This window comes from Pollicipes pollicipes, unplaced genomic scaffold (genome assembly GCF_011947565.3).
Source record: "Pollicipes pollicipes isolate AB1234 unplaced genomic scaffold, Ppol_2.1 Scaffold_6686;HRSCAF=7923_pilon_pilon_pilon, whole genome shotgun sequence".
Classification (NCBI taxonomy): domain Eukaryota; kingdom Metazoa; phylum Arthropoda; class Thecostraca; order Pollicipedomorpha; family Pollicipedidae; genus Pollicipes; species Pollicipes pollicipes.
Genome location: NW_023596921.1, coordinates 29,930,692 through 29,954,235, shown reverse-complemented (window position 1 = coordinate 29,954,235; position 23,544 = coordinate 29,930,692).

Below are 23,544 nucleotides of genomic sequence, written 5' to 3'. Positions count from 1 at the left end.
CGTCCATCGTGTAGCTGCTTCCGGAAAATTATGGCGGGGCTGGCAAAAACGGTATATGTTAGCTTCACCCATGCTATATGTGTTTCTTAAGTCACGTTTTGGGCTAGAAAATTGTGTCGCACGAGAAAATCAGGTTCATGTCTGCTCGTTGTGTGTGGCTATTCATTAAAATCTCCTATCCGTTGGTCAGCATAAGAGTATTGTGTTTCCTTCGCCGTAGATCTCTTCCCTATTTCGTTGCGTGGCTCTGATGCATGATGTGCTTGGTCGCATTTCACTCGTAAAAAAGAACACTTCTTTCTCATTAAAAGCTGGCTGTTATGTGTACAGGAGGAAAACGTCGACCACGCCGCAAAGGAGGTCGTCGTCGCCCTCGACGACGCCGAGGACGAGGTAGGATCCTAAACATGACAACGTGTCTTTGTTGCCTGATATTTACAACCGCGCGGTAGAAGGACGACGTGATCGTGTGTGCATCGCCATGAGATGTCTGTTTATACAGCTTTTCAGACATTTTTCTTGTTTCCAAAGGGTCGACAATGTTAGATTTCATTTGAAGTGCATTGATATCTGCCGTAAGAAACCTGCAGTCTTTGATATCCCATCCCAAATTGTTAAATCTGCACGATGGAATTGGCGGTCCCCTCGAAAAGTACGCAACAGTTTGCTAGACGTCGCCATGGGGGGAGGAGCCTACACCCAGGGTACCGCGATTCATTTCTTGTTGAAAGTCCTTTAAAATATGCTAGGAAATTGAGTCGCACGAGAAATCCAAGTTCATGCCTGTTCTTTTGTTATAGCTATTCACCGAGATGTCCTATCCGTTGGTCAGGATAAGAGTATTGCGTTTCCTTCACCGTAGATCTCGTTTCCCTAGTTCGTGGAATGGCTTTGATGCATGATGTGCTTGGTCGCATTTCCCTTGTAAAAGAGAGCAGTTCTTTCTGATTAAAAGCTGGCTGTTATGTGTGCAGGAGGAAAACGTCGACCACGCCGCAAAGGAGGCCGCCGTCACCCTCGACGACGCCGAGGACGAGGTAAGATCGTAAACATGACAGGGTGCCTTTGCTGCCTGAGATTTACAACCGCGCGGTAGAAGGACGATGTGATCGTGTGCGCTTCGCCATGACATGTCTCTTTATACAGCTTTCCAGAGATATTTCTTGTTTTCAAAAGCTTGGCACTGTTGGATTTTATTTGAAGTGGATTGATATCTAGCATAAGAAATTTGCGGCTCTTGATTTCCCATACCAAAGTGTTATATCTGCACCATGGAATTGGCCGTCCGCTTGAAAAGGAATAAGTTTCCTAGACGTCGCCGTGGAGGGAGCAGCCGACGCCCCGGGCGACCCAATTCATTTCTTGTTCAAAGTCTTTTAAATCAGCTAGAAAATTGAGCCGGACGAGAAATCCAAGTTCATCCCTATACTTTGCGTATAGCTACTCACCGAGATGTCCTACCCGGTGGTGAGCATAAGGGTATTGTGTTTACTTCGTGGTAGATCCCCTTTCCGTGTTTCGTAGCATTGTTCGGATGCATGATGTGCTTGGTCGCACTTCACTTGTAAAAGAGAGCAGTTCCTTGTCATTAAAAGCTGGCTGTTATGTGTGTAGGAGGAAAACGTCGACCACGCCGAAAAGGAGGTCGCCGTCGCCCTCGACGACGCCGAGGACGAGGTAGGATCCTAAACATGACAACGTGTCTTTGTTGCCTGATATTTACAACCGCGCGGTAGAAGGACGACGTGATCGTGTGTGCATCGCCATGAGATGTCTGTTTATACAGCTTTTCAGACATTTTTCTTGTTTCCAAAGGGTCGACAATGTTAGATTTCATTTGAAGTGCATTGATATCTGCCGTAAGAAACCTGCAGTCTTTGATATCCCATCCCAAATTGTTAAATCTGCACGATGGAATTGGCGGTCCCCTCGAAGAGTACCAAACAGTTTGCTAGACGTCGCCATGCGGGGAGGAGCCTACACCCAGGGTACCGCAATTCATTTCTTGTTGAAAGTCCTTTAAAACATGCTAGGAAATTGAGTCGCACGAGAAATCCAAGTTCATGCCTGTTCTTTTGTTATAGCTATTCACTGAGATGCCCTATCCGTTGGTCAGCATAAGAGTATTGCGTTTCCTTCGCCGTAGATCTCGTTTCCCTAGTTCGTGGAATGGCTCTGATGCATGATGTGCCTGGTCGCATTTCCCTTGTAAAAGAGAGCAGTTCTTTCTGATTAAAAGCTGGCTGTTATGTGTGCAGGAGGAAAACGTCGACCACGCCGCAGAGGAGGTCGCCGTCGCCCTCGACGACGCCGGGGACGAGGTAGGATCGTAAACATGACAGGGTGTCTTTGTTGCGTAAGATTTAGAACCGCGCGGTGGAAGGACGACGTGATTGTGTGTACATTGCAATGGCATGTCTGTTTATACAGCTTGCCATCTTATCTATGCACCTACATGCCAAAACGGCGAACTGATAATCATCACTGGGACGTATATGCTTCTCCATCGTGTAGCTGCTTCCGGAAAATTATGGCGGGGCTGACAAAAACGGTATATGTTAGCTTCACCCATGCTATATGTGTTGCTTAAGTCACGTTTTGGGCTAGAAAATTGTGTCGCACAAGAAATTCAGGTTCATGTCTGCTCGTTGGGTGTGGGTATTCATTAAACTTTCCTATCCGTTGGTCAGCATAAGAGTATTGTGTTTCCTTCGCCGTAGATCTCTTCCCTATTTCGTTGCGTGGCTCTGATGCATGATGTGCTTGGTCGCATTTCACTCGTAAAAAAGAACACTTCTTTCTCATTAAAAGCTGGCTGTTATGTGTACAGGAGGAAAACGTCGACCACGCCGCAAAGGAGGTCGTCGTCGCCCTCGACGACGCCGAGGACGAGGTAGGATCCTAAACATGACAACGTGTCTTTGTTGCCTGATATTTACAACCGCGCGGTAGAAGGACGACGTGATCGTGTGTGCATCGCCATGAGATGTCTGTTTATACAGCTTTCCAGACATTTTTCTTGTTTCCAAAGGGTCGACAATGTTAGATTTCATTTGAAGTGCATTGATATCTGCCGTAAGAAACCTGCAGTCTTTGATATCCCATCCCAAATTGTTAAATCTGCACGATGGAATTGGCGGTCCCCTCGAAGAGTACCAAACAGTTTGCTAGACGTCGCCATGCGGGGAGGAGCCTACACCCAGGGTACCGCAATTCATTTCTTGTTGAAAGTCCTTTAAAACATGCTAGGAAATTGAGTCGCACGAGAAATCCAAGTTCATGCCTGTTCTTTTGTTATAGCTATTCACCGAGATGTCCTATCCGTTGGTCAGGATAAGAGTATTGCGTTTCCTTCACCGTAGATCTCGTTTCCCTAGTTCGTGGAATGGCTTTGATGCATGATGTGCCTGGTCGCATTTCCCTTGTAAAAGAGAGCAGTTCTTTCTGATTAAAAGCTGGCTGTTATGTGTGCAGGAGGAAAACGTCGACCACGCCGCAGAGGAGGTCGCCGTCGCCCTCGACGACGCCGAGGACGAGGTAAGATCGTAAACATGACAGGGTGCCTTTGCTGCCTGAGATTTACAACCGCGCGGTAGAAGGACGATGTGATCGTGTGTGCTTCGCCATGACATGTCTCTTTATACAGCTTTCCAGAGATATTTCTTGTTTTCAAAAGCTTGGCACTGTTGGATTTTATTTGAAGTGGATTGATATCTAGCATAAGAAATTTGCGGCTCTTGATTTCCCATACCAAAGTGTTATATCTGCACCATGGAATTGGCCGTCCGCTTGAAAAGGAATAAGTTTCCTAGACGTCGCCGTGGAGGGAGCAGCCGACGCCCCGGGCGACCCAATTCATTTCTTGTTCAAAGTCTTTTAAATCAGCTAGAAAATTGAGCCGCACGAGAAATCCAAGTTCATCCCTATACTTTGCGTATAGCTACTCACCGAGATGTCCTACCCGGTGGTGAGCATAAGGGTATTGTGTTTACTTCGTGGTAGATCCCCTTTCCGTGTTTCGTAGCATTGTTCGGATGCATGATGTGCTTGGTCGCACTTCACTTGTAAAAGAGAGCAGTTCCTTGTCATTAAAAGCTGGCTGTTATGTGTGTAGGAGGAAAACGTCGACCACGCCGAAAAGGAGGTCGCCGTCGCCCTCGACGACGCAGAGGACGAGGTAGGATCGTAAACAAGACAGGGTGTCTTTGTTGCCTGACATTTACAACCGCGCGGTAGAAGGACGACGCGACCATGTGTGCATCGCCATGACATGTCTAATTATATAGCTTTCCAAATTCTCTACGCACTGAAAGGATGACGTGATTGTGTGTGCATCGCAATGACATATCTGTTTATCCAGCTTTCCATCTTGTCTATGCACTTGCACGCCCAAACGGCAGACTGAAAATCATCACTGGGAGGTACCTGGTTTTCCATCGTGTAGTTGGTTCTGAAATTTATGGCGGGGGCGGGCCAAGCGGTATGATCTTTTAGATTATCTCGTTTGCGTGCAGTGATCTTTTCGGGACAAGGAGACTTGAGTGGACTAACGGTTACAGTAATTCCTGTGCCTTTTTCCCTCATGTCACCATGTGTGGCGTTGGTTAATTTCCGCGGGTTTTGTTATGAGATATCATTCCATCGTTCCTGGAGCGCTAGTTGGGTTTTGGCAGTCTTGGTGGATCCAGGTTTTTCAACACATTACATTGGTCGTTTGGAGGCAGTACTGACAAGGTGTGTTTTGGCAATATCTACTATGGTGCAATTTCTTGCCTCATCGTCTTGTGCCTGTATGTAGTAGCTTGAAAACTGTGTTTAATTCAGCGCTAAGAAAAAATCATACTGATATCAGTAGATAAGTGACATTAATGGGAATGGAAGGCAAATGTAGCATGCTGGCAAAGGCGACTTTGCCATTGCCATCGGCTTAGGTTATAATCAGTTTAGTGGCCGTCGATTTTTAACAGACAGTTTCAGTCGAACGCAGTTTTAGGTATCTTAACCTGCTGGGATGCCGTAATGAGTGATCAGTATGTGCGTCAGCAGCTGGGTGTGCACTATATCCATCGCCTGCGTTTAGTCGCATTGCTGTGATGTGAACCGACTTGTGATAAAAGTCTACGTTTTGGTTGCTAATCGGTAACATTATATTTACAGGACGGCGTCGCGTGTGTGGTAAAGGTCGTAGAAGGCCCTGTAGTGTTAAACGTGGCCGTCACCGACGACGTAGAGGAGGTAAGATCCAAAACATGGTTCGATATTTCGTGTTGTCTTATACTTTCAACGGGATGGTATAAGGACCACTACGTCATCACTAGATTTAGATCACATGACTATCTGCATTGCTCAAAAATTGGCTATGCGCTGACGTGCACGAATGAAAACTTTTGTTGTTGCCAGTAGAGCGTGGTAAGAACGAAACTACCCATTTAGTTACCCACTAGATTTTATGCATGACAGAGAATGATAGCAAAGAAACCCAGAGTACGGTTTTCCATTACGCGTATAGTTCATAGACATCATAGTTATGTAAATGATTATGATTTTCCAAACGACACAGCATCATCATAATTGAATGTTGTCAATGCATTGTGAAGGGGACTGATGTGTAGACCCATTTTCGTCTTAATTCTTGTGCCTTAATGTTGCCTAGCAGACATCTTTGTTGTTTCCAACAGGTCGGCAAGGTTAGGTTTCACTTGGAGTGCATTGATATCTACTACAAGAAAGTTGCAGTCCTTGATTTCCATTACCAAACTGTTATATATGCACGATAGAATTTGCAGTCCACTCGAAAAGCAGACAACAGTATGCTAGACGTTCCCGTGGAGGGAGCAGCTGACGCCCAGAGCGACGCATTTCATTTTTTGTTCAGTCCTTTAAAACATGCTTCAAACGAGCTGATACGACAATATCCTGAAGTGGGTCGCCAATATACCAAACACAACCGGATTGGTATGAAAAAGAAGTCATCTGTCAACTGACGACCTAGCAGATATTTTCATTTCAACCTCTGTAAAGATATTATATGTGCACTCCTGACAATAGCTTCCGGACGCTACGGCTTGTTAGGGAGAAAGTCTAGCTCTATGTTTTTTCCTGGTATTATTTGCTTTCACCAAGATGTTGCACGTAATTATGAGTATGTTCGCAATCAGTCCACTTCGTGGTATATGTTTATCTCATGTTTTGTCGCACCCTTATAATGGGTAAGGTACTTCCTCGCGTTCCACTCGTTGGAAACGGTAGATCTTGGTTTGCTATCTTTAATTTCTACTTTTGCAGGAATTAAACCTAAGCGTGGCCGTGGATCCACTCGCAAAGGACGTAGACGTATAGGGCGACCACGTGGAAGACCAGGTAAGGTCGTACGCATGGTAAGGCGTCTTTGGGACCCTACGGCTAGAACCGAACGGTACAAAAAGTCTTTCATTTCATTTACCAAGCGTGTTGTATCGGTACAATAAAATTCACGTTTTGGTCATGAACGTGGACAACGGCGTCTTAATCGTCACCGTGGAGGAAATAGACTACATTAAAGACGACGCATGTCGCCTCTTTTGCTTACTCATTCACCTTATATTTCCAACGCACCAATAGCATGCAACTATGTTTGTGTGGAGAGAGCACTGATAAGAACCATGTGGTTTTAAGTAAAACTGTGGAAGGTGTGTAACGACGGTCTTGGAAGTATATTCAGTGTGGTATGCATGCTAGTTGAGTTCGTTACGTGACATTTTGGGCTAGAAACTTGAGTTGCAGAAGAAATCCAAGATCATGTCTTTTCTTTGGGTATAGCTTTTCACCGAGATGTCCTCTCCGTTGGTTAGGATAAGAGTATTGTGTATGCTTCGTGGTAGATGCCTTTTGCGTGATTCGTTGCATTGCTCTGATGCATGATGTGCTTGGTCGCAATTCACTTGTAAAAGAGAGCAGTTCCTTCCCATTAAAAGCTGGCTGTACGTGTGCAGGAAGAAAACGTCGACCACGCCGCAGAGGAGGTCGCCGCGGCCCTCGACGACGCCGGGGACGAGGTAATATCGTAAACATGACAGGGTGTCTTTGTTGCGCAAGATTTAGAACTGCGCGGTGGAAGGACGACGTGATTCCGTGTACATTGCAATGACGTGTCTGTTTATACAGCTTCCCATCTTATCTATGCACTTACATGCCCAAACGGCGAACTGATAATCATCACTGGGACGTATATACTTGTCCATCGTGTAGCTGCTTCCGGAAAATTATGGCGGGGCTGGCAAAAACGGTATGATATGTTAGCTTCACCAATGCTATATGCGTTTCACAAGTCACATTTTGGGCTAGAAAATTGTACTGCACAAGAAATCAAGGTTCATGTCTTTTCGTGCGGTGCGGTTATTCAGCAAAATCTCCTATCCGTTGGTCAACATAAAAGTACTGTGTTTCCTTCGCCGTAGATCTCTTCCCTATTTCGTTGCATGGCTCTGATGCATGATATGCTTGGTCGCATTTCACTCGTAAAAAAGAACACTTATTTCTCATTAAAAGCTGGCTGTTATGTGTACAGGAGGAAAACGTCGACCACGCCGCAAAGGAGGTCGTCGTCGCCCTCGACGACGCCGAGGACGAGGTAGGATCCTAAACATGACAACGTGTCTTTGTTGCCTGATATTTACAACCGCGCGGTAGAAGGACGACGTGATCGTGTGTGCATCGCTATGACATGTGTGTTTATACAGCTTTCCAGACATTTTTCTTGTTTCCAAAGGGTCGACAATGTTAGATTTCATTTGAAGTGCATTGATATCTGCCGTAAGAAACCTGCAGTCTTTGATATCCCATCCCAAATTGTTAAATCTGCACGATGGAATTGGCGGTCCCCTCGAAGAGTACCAAACAGTTTGCTAGACGTCGCCATGCGGGGAGGAGCCTACACCCAGGGTACCGCAATTCATTTCTTGTTGAAAGTCCTTTAAAACATGCTAGGAAATTGAGTCGCGCGAGAAATCCAAGTTCATGCCTGTTCTTTTGTTTTAGCTATTCACTGAGATGTCCTATCCGTTGGTCAGCATAAGAGTATTGCGTTTCCTTCGCCGTAGATCTCGTTTCCCTAGTTCGTTGCATGGCTCTGATGCATGATGTGCCTGGTCGCATTTCCCTTGTAAAAGAGAGCAGTTCTTTCTGATTAAAAGCTGGCTGTTATGTGTGCAGGAGGAAAACGTCGACCACGCCGCAAAGGAGGCCGCCGTCACCCTCGACGACGCCGAGGACGAGGTAAGATCGTAAACATGACAGGGTGCCTTTGCTGCCTGAGATTTACAACCGCGCGGTAGAAGGACGATGTGATCGTGTGCGTTTCGCCATGACATGTCTCTTTATACAGCTTTCCAGACATTTTTTCTTGTTTTCAAAAGCTTGGCAATGTTGGATTCTATTTGAAGTGGATTGATATCTAGCATAAGACATTTGCGGCCCTTGATTTCCCATACCAAACTGTTAAATTCGCACCATGGAATTGGCCGTCCGCTTGAAAAGGAATAAGTTTCCTAGGCGTCGCCGTGGAGGGAGCAGCCGACGCCCCGGGCGACGCAATTCATTTCTTGTTCAAAGTCTTTTAAATCAGGTAGAAAATTGAATCGCACGAGAAATCCAAGTTCATCCCTATACTTTGCGTATAGCTATTCACCGAGATGTCCTACCCGGTGGTCAGCATAAGGGTATTGTGTTTACTTCGTGGTAGATCCCCTTTCCGTGTTTCGTAGCATTGTTCGGATGCATGATGTGCTTGGTCGCACTTCACTTGTAAAAGAGAGCAGTTCCTTCTCATTAAAAGCTGGCTGTTATGTGTGCAGGAGGAAAACGTCGACCACGCCGCAGAGGAGGTCGCCGTCGCCCTCGACGACGCCGGGGACGAGGTAGGATCGTAAACATGACAGGGTGTCTTTGTTGCGTAAGGTTTAAAACCGCGCGGTGGAAGGACGACGTGATTGTGTGCGCATTCGAATGGCATGTCTGTTTATACAGCTTGCCATCTTATCTATGCACATACATGGCCAAACGGCGAACTGATAATCATCACTGGGAGGTATATACTTGTCCATCGTGTAGCTGCTTCCGGAAAATTATGGCGGGGCTGGCAAAAACGGTATGATATGTTAGCTTCACCCATGCTATATCCGTTCCTTAAGTCAGGTTTTGGGCTAGACAATTGTGTCGCACAAGAAATTCAGGTTCATGTCTGTTCGTTAGGTGTGGCTATTCACTAAAATCTCCTATCCGTTGGTCAGCATAAGAGTATTGTGTTTCCTTCGCCGTAGATCTCTTCCCTATTTCGTTGCATGGCTCTGATGCATGATATGCTTGGTCGCATTTCACTCGTAAAAAAAGAACACTTATTTCTCATTAAAAGCTGGCTGTTATGTGTACAGGAGGAAAACGTCGACCACGCCGCAAAGGAGGTCGTCGTCGCCCTCGACGACGCCGAGGACGAGGTAGGATCCTAAACATGACAACGTGTCTTTGTTGCCTGATATTTACAACCGCGCGGTAGAAGGACGACGTGATCGTGTGTGCATCGCCATGAGATGTCTGTTTATACAGCTTTCCAGACATTTTTCTTGTTTCCAAAGGGTCGACAATGTTAGATTTCATTTGAAGTGCATTGATATCTACCGTAAGAAACCTGCAGTCTTTGATTTCCCATCTCAAACTGTTAAATCTGCACGATGGAATTGGCGGTCCCCTCGAAAAGTACCCAACAGTTTGCTAGACGTCGCCATGGGGGGAGGAGCCTACACCCAGGGTACCGCGATTCATTTCTTGTTGAAAGTCCTTTAAAATATGCTAGGAAATTGAGTCGCACGAGAAATCCAAGTTCATGCCTGTTCTTTTGTTATAGCTATTCACTGAGATGCCCTATCCGTTGGTCAGCATAAGAGTATTGCGTTTCCTTCGCCGTAGATCTCGTTTCCCTAGTTCGTTGCATGGCTCTGATGCATGATGTGCTCTGTCGCATTTCCCTTGTAAAAGAGAGCAGTTCTTCCTCATTGAAAGCTGGCTGTTATGTGTGCAGGAGGAAAACGTCGACCACGCCGCAAAGGAGGTCGCCGTCGCCCTCGACGACGCCGAGGACGAGGTAAGATCGTAAACATGACAGGGTGCCTTTGCTGCCTGAGATTTACAACCGCGCGGTAGAAGGACGATGTGATCGTGTGCGTTTCGCCATGACATGTCTCTTTATACAGCTTTCCAGACATTTTTTCTTGTTTTCAAAAGCTTGGCAATGTTGGATTCTATTTGAAGTGGATTGATATCTAGCATAAGACATTTGCGGCCCTTGATTTCCCATACCAAACTGTTAAATTCGCACCATGGAATTGGCCGTCCGCTTGAAAAGGAATAAGTTTCCTAGGCGTCGCCGTGGAGGGAGCAGCCGACGCCCCGGGCGACGCAATTCATTTCTTGTTCAAAGTCTTTTAAATCAGGTAGAAAATTGAATCGCACGAGAAATCCAAGTTCATCCCTATACTTTGCGTATAGCTATTCACCGAGATGTCCTACCCGGTGGTCAGCATAAGGGTATTGTGTTTACTTCGTGGTAGATCCCCTTTCCGTGTTTCGTAGCATTGTTCGGATGCATGATGTGCTTGGTCGCACTTCACTTGTAAAAGAGAGCAGTTCCTTCTCATTAAAAGCTGGCTGTTATGTGTGCAGGAGGAAAACGTCGACCACGCCGCAGAGGAGGTCGCCGTCGCCCTCGACGACGCCGGGGACGAGGTAGGATCGTAAACATGACAGGGTGTCTTTGTTGCGTAAGGTTTAAAACCGCGCGGTGGAAGGACGACGTGATTGTGTGCGCATTCGAATGGCATGTCTGTTTATACAGCTTGCCATCTTATCTATGCACATACATGGCCAAACGGCGAACTGATAATCATCACTGGGAGGTATATACTTAAATAATCCGTCCATCGTGTAGCTGCTTCCGGAAAATTATGGCGGGGCTGGCAAAAACGGTATGATATGTTAGCTTCACCAATGCTATATGCGTTTCACAAGTCACATTTTGGGCTAGAAAATTGTACTGCACAAGAAATCAGGTTCATGTCTGTTCGTTAGGTGTGCGGTATTCAGCTAAAATCTCCTATCCGTTGGTCAAGCATAAGAGTATTGTGTTTCCTTCGCCGCAGATCTCTTCCCTATTTCGTTGCATGGCTCTGATGCATGATATGCTTGGTCGCATTTCACTCGTAAAAAAAGAACACTTATTTCTCATTAAAAGCTGGCTGTTATGTGTACAGGAGGAAAACGTCGACCACGCCGCAAAGGAGGTCGTCGTCGCCCTCGACGACGCCGAGGACGAGGTAGGATCCTAAACATGACAACGTGTCTTTGTTGCCTGATATTTACAACCGCGCGGTAGAAGGACGACGTGATCGTGTGTGCATCGCTATGACATGTGTGTTTATACAGCTTTCCAGACATTTTTCTTGTTTCCAAAGGGTCGACAATGTTAGATTTCATTTGAAGTGCATTGATATCTGCCGTAAGAAACCTGCAGTCTTTGATATCCCATCCCAAATTGTTAAATCTGCACGATGGAATTGGCGGTCCCCTCGAAAAGTACGCAACAGTTTGCTAGACGTCGCCATGGGGGGAGGAGCCTACACCCAGGGTACCGCGATTCATTTCTTGTTGAAAGTCCTTTAAAATATGCTAGGAAATTGAGTCGCACGAGAAATCCAAGTTCATGCCTGTTCTTTTGTTATAGCTATTCACCGAGATGTCCTATCCGTTGGTCAGGATAAGAGTATTGCGTTTCCTTCACCGTAGATCTCGTTTCCCTAGTTCGTGGAATGGCTTTGATGCATGATGTGCTTGGTCGCATTTCCCTTGTAAAAGAGAGCAGTTCTTTCTGATTAAAAGCTGGCTGTTATGTGTGCAGGAGGAAAACGTCGACCACGCCGCAGAGGAGGTCGCCGTCGCCCTCGACGACGCCGGGGACGAGGTAGGATCGTAAACATGACAGGGTGTCTTTGTTGCGTAAGATTTAGAACCGCGCGGTGGAAGGACGACGTGATTGTGTGCTACATTGCAATGGCATGTCTGTTTATACAGCTTGCCATCTTATCTATGCACATACATGCCAAACGGCGAACTGATAATCATCACTGGGACGTATATACTTCTCCATCGTGTAGCTGCTTCCGGAAAATTATGGCGGGGCTGGCAAAAACGGTATATGTTAGCTTCACCCATGCTATATGTCGTTGCTTAAGTCACGTTTTGGGCTAGACAATTGTGTCGCACAAGAAATTCAGGTTCATGTCTGTTCGTTAGGTGTGGCTATTCACTAAAATCTCCTATCCGTTGGTCAGCATAAGAGTATTGTGTTTCCTTCGCCGTAGATCTCTTCCCTATTTCGTTGCGTGGCTCTGATGCATGATGTGCTTGGTCGCATTTCACTCGTAAAAAAGAACACTTATTTCTCATTAAAAGCTGGCTGTTATGTGTACAGGAGGAAAACGTCGACCACGCCGCAAAGGAGGTCGTCGTCGCCCTCGACGACGCCGAGGACGAGGTAGGATCCTAAACATGACAACGTGTCTTTGTTGCCTGATATTTACAACCGCGCGGTAGAAGGACGACGTGATCGTGTGTGCATCGCTATGACATGTGTGTTTATACAGCTTTCCAGACATTTTTCTTGTTTCCAAAGGGTCGACAATGTTAGATTTCATTTGAAGTGCATTGATATCTGCCGTAAGAAACCTGCAGTCTTTGATATCCCATCCCAAATTGTTAAATCTGCACGATGGAATTGGCGGTCCCCTCGAAGAGTACCAAACAGTTTGCTAGACGTCGCCATGCGGGGAGGAGCCTACACCCAGGGTACCGCAATTCATTTCTTGTTGAAAGTCCTTTAAAACATGCTAGGAAATTGAGTCGCACGAGAAATCCAAGTTCATGCCTGTTCTTTTGTTATAGCTATTCACTGAGATGCCCTATCCGTTGGTCAGCATAAGAGTATTGCGTTTCCTTCGCCGTAGATCTCGTTTCCCTAGTTCGTTGCATGGCTCTGATGCATGATGTGCCTGGTCGCATTTCCCTTGTAAAAGAGAGCAGTTCTTTCTGATTAAAAGCTGGCTGTTATGTGTGCAGGAGGAAAACGTCGACCACGCCGCAGAGGAGGTCGCCGTCGCCCTCGACGACGCCGAGGACGAGGTAGGATCGTAAACATGACGGAGGGTCTTTCTTGCCTCAGATTTACAACCGCGCATTAGAAGGACGAGTTGGTCGTGTGTGCATCGCCATGGCATGTCTATTTATGCAGCTTTCCAACTTATCTACGCCCTAACATGAGCAAACGGCGTATTGATTATTATCGCCAAGACGTGTATGGTTTTACATCGTGTAGCTGCTTCCGGAAAATCATGGCGGTGGCAGCAAAAACGGTATGATATATTAGCTTCAGCCGTTTGCGTTCCGGCATTTTTACCTGGCAAAGAAACTAGATTAGACAAAAAGTTATGGCAGTTTGTGTGCCTTTGTCCTTAATGTCCCCATGTCCCATAGCTACGGCTATAGCATGCAACTATGTTTGTGCAGTAGCATGCAGCTAAGTTTATGTGGGGAGACCACTGCTAAGAAGCACGTCGTTTTAAGGAAAACTGCGGAAGGTGTGTGACGACGGTGATGGAGGTATACTCAGCGTGGTATCCATGCTATGTGCGTTGGTTAGGTGACATGTTGAGCTAGAAAATTGAGTTGGAGAAGAAATCCAAGTTCTTCCCTTTTCGTTGGGTGCAGCTTTTCACCGAGATGTCCTATCCGTTGGTCAGGATAAGAGTATTGTGTATGCTTCGTGGTAGATGCCTTTTGCGTGATTCGTTGCATTGCTCTGATGCATGATGTGCTTGGTCGCAATTCACTTGTAAAAGAGAGCAGTTCCTTCCCATTAAAAGCTGGCTGTACGTGTGCAGGAAGAAAACGTCGACCACGCCGCAGAGGAGGTCGCCGCGGCCCTCGACGACGCCGGGGACGAGGTAATATCGTAAACATGACAGGGTGTCTTTGTTGCGCAAGATTTAGAACTGCGCGGTGGAAGGACGACGTGATTCCGTGTACATTGCAATGACGTGTCTGTTTATACAGCTTCCCATCTTATCTATGCACTTACATGCCCAAACGGCGAACTGATAATCATCACTGGGACGTATATACTTGTCCATCGTGTAGCTGCTTCCGGAAAATTATGGCGGGGCTGGCAAAAACGGTATGATATGTTAGCTTCACCAATGCTATATGCGTTTCACAAGTCACATTTTGGGCTAGAAAATTGTACTGCACAAGAAATCAAGGTTCATGTCTTTTCGTGCGGTGCGGTTATTCAGCAAAATCTCCTATCCGTTGGTCAACATAAAAGTACTGTGTTTCCTTCGCCGTAGATCTCTTCCCTATTTCGTTGCATGGCTCTGATGCATGATATGCTTGGTCGCATTTCACTCGTAAAAAAAGAACACTTATTTCTCATTAAAAGCTGGCTGTTATGTGTACAGGAGGAAAACGTCGACCACGCCGCAAAGGAGGTCGTCGTCGCCCTCGACGACGCCGAGGACGAGGTAGGATCCTAAACATGACAACGTGTCTTTGTTGCCTGATATTTACAACCGCGCGGTAGAAGGACGACGTGATCGTGTGTGCATCGCCATGAGATGTCTGTTTATACAGCTTTTCAGACATTTTTCTTGTTTCCAAAGGGTCGACAATGTTAGATTTCATTTGAAGTGCATTGATATCTGCCGTAAGAAACCTGCAGTCTTTGATATCCCATCCCAAATTGTTAAATCTGCACGATGGAATTGGCGGTCCCCTCGAAAAGTACGCAACAGTTTGCTAGACGTCGCCATGGGGGGAGGAGCCTACACCCAGGGTACCGCGATTCATTTCTTGTTGAAAGTCCTTTAAAATATGCTAGGAAATTGAGTCGCACGAGAAATCCAAGTTCATGCCTGTTCTTTTGTTATAGCTATTCACCGAGATGTCCTATCCGTTGGTCAGGATAAGAGTATTGCGTTTCCTTCACCGTAGATCTCGTTTCCCTAGTTCGTGGAATGGCTTTGATGCATGATGTGCTTGGTCGCATTTCCCTTGTAAAAGAGAGCAGTTCTTTCTGATTAAAAGCTGGCTGTTATGTGTGCAGGAGGAAAACGTCGACCACGCCGCAGAGGAGGTCGCCGTCGCCCTCGACGACGCCGGGGACGAGGTAGGATCGTAAACATGACAGGGTGTCTTTGTTGCGTAAGGTTTAAAACCGCGCGGTGGAAGGACGACGTGATTGTGTGCGCATTCGAATGGCATGTCTGTTTATACAGCTTGCCATCTTATCTATGCACATACATGGCCAAACGGCGAACTGATAATCATCACTGGGAGGTATATACTTAAATAATCCGTCCATCGTGTAGCTGCTTCCGGAAAATTATGGCGGGGCTGGCAAAAACGGTATGATATGTTAGCTTCACCCATGCTATATCCGTTCCTTAAGTCAGGTTTTGGGCTAGACAATTGTGTCGCACAAGAAATTCAGGTTCATGTCTGTTCGTTAGGTGTGGCTATTCACTAAAATCTCCTATCCGTTGGTCAGCATAAGAGTATTGTGTTTCCTTCGCCGCAGATCTCTTCCCTATTTCGTTGCATGGCTCTGATGCATGATATGCTTGGTCGCATTTCACTCGTAAAAAAAGAACACTTATTTCTCATTAAAAGCTGGCTGTTATGTGTACAGGAGGAAAACGTCGACCACGCCGCAAAGGAGGTCGTCGTAGCCCTCGACGACGCCGAGGACGAGGTAGGATCCTAAACATGACAACGTGTCTTTGTTGCCTGATATTTACAACCGCGCGGTAGAAGGACGACGTGATCGTGTGTGCATCGCCATGAGATGTCTGTTTATACAGCTTTCCAGACATTTTTCTTGTTTCCAAAGGGTCGACAATGTTAGATTTCATTTGAAGTGCATTGATATCTGCCGTAAGAAACCTGCAGTCTTTGATATCCCATCCCAAATTGTTAAATCTGCACGATGGAATTGGCGGTCCCCTCGAAGAGTACCAAACAGTTTGCTAGACGTCGCCATGCGGGGAGGAGCCTACACCCAGGGTACCGCAATTCATTTCTTGTTGAAAGTCCTTTAAAACATGCTAGGAAATTGAGTCGCACGAGAAATCCAAGTTCATGCCTGTTCTTTTGTTATAGCTATTCACTGAGATGCCCTATCCGTTGGTCAGCATAAGAGTATTGCGTTTCCTTCGCCGTAGATCTCGTTTCCCTAGTTCGTTGCATGGCTCTGATGCATGATGTGCTTGGACGCATTTCCCTTGTAAAAGAGAGAAGTTCTTCCTCATTGAAAGCTGGCTGTTATGTGTGCAGGAGGAAAACGTCGACCACGCCGCAGAGGAGGTCGCCGTCGCCCTCGACGACGCCGAGGACGAGGTAGGATCGTAAACATGACATGGTGCCTTTGGTGCCTGAGATTTACAACCGCGCGTTAGAAGGACGACGCGATCGTGTGTGCTTCGCCATGACATGTCTCTTTATACAGCTTTCCAGAGATTTTTCTTGTTTTCAAAAGCTTGGCACTGTTGGACTTTATTTGAAGTGCTTTGATATCTAGCATAAGAAATTTGCGGCCCTTGATTTCCCATAACAAACTGTTAAATCTGCACCATGGAACTGGCCGTCCGCTTGAAAAGGAATAAGTTTGCTAGACGTCGCCGTGGAGGGAGCAGCCGACGCGCCGGGCGACGCAATTCTTTTCTTGTTCAAAGTCTTTTAAATCAGCTAGAAAATTGAGTCGCACGAGAAATCCAAGTTCATCCCTGCGCTTTGCGTATAGCTATTCACCGAGATGTCCTATCCGGTGGTCAGCATAAGGGTATTGTGGTTACTTCGTGGTAGATCCCCTTTCCGTGTTGCGGAGTATTGCTCGGTTTGCATGATGTGCTTGGCTGCACTTCACTTGTAAAAGAGAGCAGTTCCTTCTCATTAAAAGCTGGCTGTTATGTGTGCAGGAGGAAAACGTCGACCACGCCGCAGAGGAGGTCGCCGTCGCCCTCGACGACGCCGGGGACGAGGTAGGATCGTAAACATGACAGGGTGTCTTTGTTGCGTAAGGTTTAAAACCGCGCGGTGGAAGGACGACGTGATTGTGTGCGCATTCGAATGGCATGTCTGTTTATACAGCTTGCCATCTTATCTATGCACATACATGGCCAAACGGCGAACTGATAATCATCACTGGGAGGTATATACTTCTCCATCGTGTAGCTGCTTCCGGAAAATTATGGCGGGGCTGGCAAAAACGGTATGATATGTTAGCTTCACCCATGCTATATCCGTTCCTTAAGTCAGGTTTTGGGCTAGACAATTGTGTCGCACAAGAAATTCAGGTTCATGTCTGTTCGTTAGGTGTGGCTATTCACTAAAATCTCCTATCCGTTGGTCAGCATAAGAGTATTGTGTTTCCTTCGCCGCAGATCTCTTCCCTATTTCGTTGCATGGCTCTGATGCATGATATGCTTGGTCGCATTTCACTCGTAAAAAAAGAACACTTATTTCTCATTAAAAGCTGGCTGTTATGTGTACAGGAGGAAAACGTCGACCACGCCGCAAAGGAGGTCGTCGTAGCCCTCGACGACGCCGAGGACGAGGTAAGATCCTAAACATGACAACGTGTCTTTGTTGCCTGATATTTACAACCGCGCGGTAGAAAGACGTGATCGTGTGTGCATCGCCATGACATGTCTGTTTATACAGCTTTCCAGACATTTTTCTTGTTTCCAAAGGGTCGACAATGTTAGATTTCATTTGAAGTGCATTGATATCTACCGTAAGAAACCTGCAGTCTTTGATATCCCATCCCAAACTGTTAAATCTGCACGATGGAATTGGCGGTCCCCTCGAAAAGTACCCAACAGTTTGCTAGACGTCGCCATGGGGGGAGGAGCCTACACCCAGGGTACCGCGATTCATTTTTTGTTGAAAGTCCTTTAAAACATGCTAGAAAATTGTGTCGCACGAGAAATCCAAGTTCATGCCTGTTCTTTGGTTATAGCTATTCACCGAGATGTCCTATCCGTTGTTCAGTATAAGAGTATTGCGTTTCCTTCGCCGTAGATCTCGTTTCCCTAGTTCGTTGCATGGCTCTGATGCATGATGTGCTTGGTCGCATTTCCCTTGTAAAAGAGAGCAGTTCTTTCTCATTAAAAGCTGGCTGTTTTGTGTGCAGGAGGAAAACGTCGACCACGCCGCAGAGGAGGTCGCCGTCACCCTCGGCGACGCCGAGGACGAGGTAAGATCGTAAACATGATAGGGTGTCTTTGTTGCCTGAGATTTACAACCGCGCGTTAGAAGGACGACGCGATCGTGTGCGCTTCGCCATGACATGTCTCGTTACACAGCTTTCCAGAGATTTTTCTTGTTTTCAAAAGCTTGGCAATGTTGGATTTTATTTGAAGTGCAATGATATCTAGCATAAGAAATTTGCGGCCTTTGATTTCCCATACCAAACTGTTATATCTGCACCATGGAATTGGCCGTCCGCTCGAAAAGTAACCAACAGTTTGGTAGACGCCGCCGTGGAGGGAGGAACCTACGCCCAGGGCGACGCAATTCACTTCTTGTTGAAAATCCTTTAAAGCAGGCTAGAAAATTGAGTTGCACGAGAAATCCACGTTCATCGCTATTCTTTGCGTATAGCTTTTCACCGAGATGTCTTATCCGGTGGTCAGCATAAGGGTATTTTGTTTTCTTCGTGGTAGATCCCCTTTCCGTGTTTCGTAGCATTGCTCGGATGCATGATGTGCTTGGTCGCACTTCACTTGTAAAAGAGAGCAGTTCCTTCTCATTAAAAGTTTGCTGTTATGTGTGCAGGAGGAAAACGTCGACCACGCCGAAGAGGAGGTCGCCGTCGCCCTCGACGACGCCGAGGACGAGGTAGGATCGTGAGCATGACAGAGTGTCTGTGTTGCGTTAGATTTAGAACCGCGCGGTAGGATGATGTGATCGTATGTGTATCGCAATGACATATCGGCTTATACAGCTTTCCATCTTTCCTTTGCACTTACATGCCCAAACGGTGGATTGATAATTATCACTGGGACGTGCTGGGTTTACCATCGTGTAGCTGTTTCCGGAAATTGATGGCGTGGGCTGGTATGAAAACGGTGTGATGTTTTAGATTATCTCGTTTGCGTGGAGTGATGTTTACGTGACAAAGAGACTTGACTGGACTAACGGTGTTAGTAATTCGTGTGCCCTTTTCTTGACGCCACCATGTCTGGCTTTGTTTTAATTTCTGATATCGGGTTTTGTTAGAGGATATTATTCCATCGTCCCTGGGACGCCAGTTGGGTTTTGGGAGACATAGTGGATTCAGGTTTCCAAACAGATTGCATTGGTTGTTTGCAGGAAGTACTTACACGTGTGTTGTGGCAATACCCACCATGGTGGAATTCCTTGTCTCATCGTCTTGTGACTGTGTGTAGTAAGTTGTAACATGCGTCAAACTCAGCGTCAAACTTATTGATCGCATTCGCATTGATCGCACTGCGATCGCATTGACCGCACTGCGTCAAACTTATTGATCACATGGCTATGTGCACCGGTGATAAAATGGCTATGCGCTGATGTGCACGAATTGGTAGTTTCGTTCCTATCACCTGAGCGTGTCTGGTTTTTCACTGTTTGTATAGTTCATGGAAAGTTGGGATGTTAGCATCATGATTTTTGGATGTTGTCTGCACAGTGAAGGGGAGTAGTGTTTGGACCCATTTTGTCGTAAGTCTTGTGCCTTCATGTTGCCTAGACGGCACGTCTGTTTGTTCTAAATGGTCGACATTGTTAGGTTTCATTTCAAGTACATTGATATCTACTATAACAAAATTGGAGTCCTTGATTTCCCATACCAAACTGTGATATCTGCACGATAGAATTCGCGGTGTGCTCGAAAAGTGAGGTGTGCTAGACGTCGGTGTAATTTACTAGACAACTAGACAGACAACGAATACTAGACAACGAATTTACTAGACAACGGTGTGCTAGACGTCGCCGTGGAGGGGGGAGCCGACGCCCAGGGCGACGCAATCTATGTCTTGTCCGAAGTCCTTTAAAACGTGCTCCAAACCAGCTGCTACTACGGCAATATTCTGAAGTGGGTCGACAATATACAAAAACACAAGCGGATTGGAAGGAAAAAGAAGTCATCTGTTCACCGACGACCTAACAGCTATCTTTATTTTAAGCTCTGTGAAGATATTTGATGTGTACTCCCGACATTGGCTTTCGTGATGCTACGGCTTGTTGAGGATAAAGTTTACGTCCATGTTATTTTTTGTGTATTTTCATTCACCAAGATGTCGCACCCAACTATGGGTAGGTTCGCAATCAGTTCGTTTCGTATTATATGTTTTTCCCACGGTTCGTTGCATTCCTATGTTGGGTAATGTGCTTTCTCGCATTTCACTTGTTCAAAGCTGTACATCTTGGTTCAGGCTAAGTGAATGTTACTTTTGCATTAATTAAACGTGGATGTAGCCGTGGATCACCCTGCAAACGATGTAGACTAGTACGGCGACGGCGCCGAAGACCAGATAAGATCGTAAACATGGTAGAGCGTGTTTGTGACCCTAGAGCTAGAACCGAGCGGCATAAGACGTCTTTCATTTCGATTAGGAAGGTTGTTGTATCTGTACGATGGAATTTACGTTCCGGTCACCGGCCTAGACAACGGCGTCCTAATTGTCGCTGTGGAAGGAATACACTACACCGAGGACGACGTATGTCTTTTGACGTCTGACGTCTTTTATTCTTGATCAGTTGAATTACATGCCAAAACCACCAATGGCATGCAACCATGTTTGCGTGAGTAGACCACTGATAAATAACATGTGGTTTTGAAGCAAAATTGTGGAAGATGTGCAACGACGGCCTTGGAGGTATATTCGGTGTGGTATGCATGTCAGATGCGTTCCTTAGGTGAGGTTGCGTCCTGGAAAAATGAGCTGCATAATAAATCCAAGTCCATGCCCATGCCTTTTGACTATAGCTATTCACCGAGATGTCCTAGCTGTTGGGTCAGCATGAGAGTACTATGTTTGCTTCGTGGTACATCCGTGTTCCGTCTTTCGTTGCATTGCTCTGATGCATGATGTGCTTGGTCGCATTTCACCGGTAAAAAAGGGCAGTTCTTGCTCATTAAAACCTAAGCTAAGCATTAATAGCTATACGCTGTTATGCGTGCAGGAAGAAAACGTCGATCACGCCGTCAGCCACCCCGCAAAGGATCGTTAGGTGTATTTCTTTCATGGGAATAAGCATTGGTGTTTTGCAAGAAACAGTGTCATGATGTTAATATTACCTGACCCTATGCTAAGAGAACCCAGAGGTATGTCTGCTGTTTTGGTGTTCGATTTGGTGATATGCTAACGTGCAGGGGTCCAAGGCTTTTTCGTTTGAATGCTTTATGGTTGTTGAATTTTCTGTTCCTGTTTTTGTTGTTACATTCCTGTGCTTTGTTTTGTGTTAAAAATTATGTGGATGAGAAGTGCAAAGTGCGGCGTCAAAACATCGGTGCTACAGTTTTTATGCCTATTACACTTTGATTAAATTAATATCCTTTGATGTGTTGTTTTATTGTAAGGACCTAAGATATTACGGAAAAAATATTGTCATGTTTCTGGTATGCCATCCATGCCAACTTCAAACGCTTGTCCTTGTTTGCTGGAGCATCTCTCACTGACTCAAAAGTTCCAAGTTTTGTAACTTGAATTTTCCACTCCTGTGCGGTCTTTTTGCGATGGAATTTTCCACTCCTGTCCCAGTTCAAAAGCGATTCTAGCTAACTGGACTGTAAACATGGTAGTTTGTTTTTGGTGCGACGATGATATGACATATGGTGTGATTTTGATATATTGTTACGTTACCGTAATTTTGAGCTCTTATGAGAACCCTGTCGGTGGCGGCCTAACGCTTGTACGTGCTAAAGACGAGGGTCTAGTTTTGGGCCGATAAATCAGAGTGTGATGAGTGTGATGTGTATACAGGTATACATAACAGGATCCAGTGGTGTGTAGTTTGATATTGGGATGTAACAGTGGCAACATGTATCAACTTCAGCGTTTTTCCATCCCGTACATTTGATTGTCTTGATTTCAACGACCTATAAGAAAGTACGTTGTGAAAATGAGCTCCATAGTGTTGGGATGTCGTGAACGTTCTATAAAGGTAAAATGTTTTTTCGGCGGATTTTTTAAAATACATTTTTACTCTCTGTATCCCATCCATTAGTGTGGAGCATACGCATTATGTGATTTCATAACATCAGTTCTGGTGCGGCCACTGTTCGTTGAAAGGTAGTTTTAGTGTCACGTTGCTTCTTGGATATCTTATTCACCGCGATGTCGTACCCATCGCATTACTTTATTTAGCTTGCGTAATATATCCACTCCTAGCAACACTTGTTTGCTGACACATAGCTATCATATATTGACAAAGTGGACGAAGCTTGCACGGCTGTGCGCACGGTGCCTATTTTTTGACCGGCGTGTGGTTATGACGAGAAAAGTTCTGTCAAGTTTAACTTTTTCTGATACTCGTTTCCGGGTGCAGGTGGCAGAAGGTCAAAAGGACTTAAGCCAATGAATAGACGCCGCAGAGCCAAAGGCACTCGCCGTTCCGGGCAGCAGCGGTCCGCCGCTGTTTCCGGTTCGGCCCCGCCCAGTCAACCCAAAGAGCCACGAAAAAGCAAGCCGATGCTTCTACCGGGTGAGATGGTGTCTTCTATTGAACTTTGCCTCCCGCACCATGTTGTTCTCAATGACCGTTTTGTTTTATGTTAGAGCTGCTTCTTGCTTATTGTTGATTTATTTGGTCAAAGCAGCAGGTACGTTTTTTAGGGGATTGTGACAAATGGATTTCGTTTTGCGTTTTTTGACCATACCGCTGTTTTGCGTCTTCCGTTATCCTCTGGGTGCTTACACGTTTTCCCCTCTTTTGTGGTTTATGTGTCTGGGCCCGTTATTCTCGAATCAAAGGTCATGTGTGGGGCGATGTAGCGCCCCGGAATTTTTTTCGAAAGCAATAGGTTTTGCCGCAAATAGCCGCAGCTTCTGACAGAGAACTGAAGGTGCAGCGAACACGGAGAGGCTTGACTTTATTGACGTGGAGATTTCGATGCTCTATCACTGGCGCGCCGTTTTCAGATTTACGCATTAGCCGCACTCCGGAAGGCTTCTCCACTGTCACCATGAATAACGGTACGTATATCGCCAGATGGCCTCTCCACTGTCACGGTGAATAACGGTTTTTATATCGCCCAATGGCTTCTCCACTGTCCCGGTGAATAACGGCACGTATATCGCCCGATGGCTTCTCCACCGTCACCGTGAATAACAGTACGTATGTCGCCCGATGGCTTCTCCACTGTCACGGTGGATAGCGGTACGTATGTCGCCCGATGTGGTCGTATTTCGCATTTCTCGCGTAATGCAACCATAGACGTACAAA